The following is a 1,092-nucleotide window of genomic DNA, read 5'->3' as shown; positions in this document are numbered from 1 at the left end:
TTAATAATTTTTATCTTTCTCTAATATGTAAATAAATTATATTTAAATATATTTTATAACATTTAAATTTTATAAGAAATAAGTTTGAAATAGTATATATCTATTAGAACTCTTTAATTATTAGTTTCTATTTTTAAGATAGTGAAAATCTTTTTTGTAAAAGGATAATTTATTCAAATTCAAATACTTAATTTTTTAATTAAAAATTTTTATTACAATATTTTTAATTTTGTCTTAAAATATTTTTTTATACTGTCTTAGAATTTTCCACGTGGCTATTTTAATAGCTTGACACGTGGCATCTTGTCTTGCTTTTATATATATATATAGATAATTTTTCAAATAAAATACATACTTATCTTATAATGTATATTTTTGAATTAAGAGAAATATTTGAAATCAATAAGATTAATTCACATATTATTTTCTTTTTAAAAAAAGTTCCCACTTTTTTTTTTCTATCACTATAACTATGTTCTACCCATTACTACAATTTATTTATTTATTTATTTATGTATTATTTATTATTATTATTATTATTATTATTATTATTATTATTATTATTATTATTATTATTATTATTATTATTATTATTCAGTACTGCTACTACCACGCCTATTTCAAAAAATAACTAAAAGTACTACTACGTAAGTGTGTACTACTATTATTAATTTTAGTTATATTAATATTTTTATCTTTTTTCCAATATTTATAAATACTTTTTAAAATTAAATGCATATTTATCATTATTATTATTATCATCAATAATTTTTATCTTTCCCTAACATGTAAATAAATTATATTTAAATATATTTTATAACATTTAAATTTTATAAGAGATAAGTTTGAAATAGTATATATCTATTAGAACTCTTTAATTATTAGTTTTTATTTTTAATATAATGAAAATCTTTTTTGTAAAAGGATAATTTATTTAAATTCAAATAATTAATTTTTCAATTTAAATTTTTTATTTCATTATTTTTAAGTTTTTCTTAAAATATTTTTTAATATTATCTTAAAAATTGCCACGTGGCTATTTTAATAGCTTGACACATGTCATCTTGTCTTGCTTATGTTTTGCTTTTATAT

The sequence above is a fragment of the Capsicum annuum genome, chromosome 11 (genome assembly GCF_002878395.1).
Source record: "Capsicum annuum cultivar UCD-10X-F1 chromosome 11, UCD10Xv1.1, whole genome shotgun sequence".
NCBI lineage: Eukaryota > Viridiplantae > Streptophyta > Magnoliopsida > Solanales > Solanaceae > Capsicum > Capsicum annuum.
The sequence above is the reverse complement of the archived record's forward strand: the minus strand, read 5'-3'. Positions refer to the sequence as shown.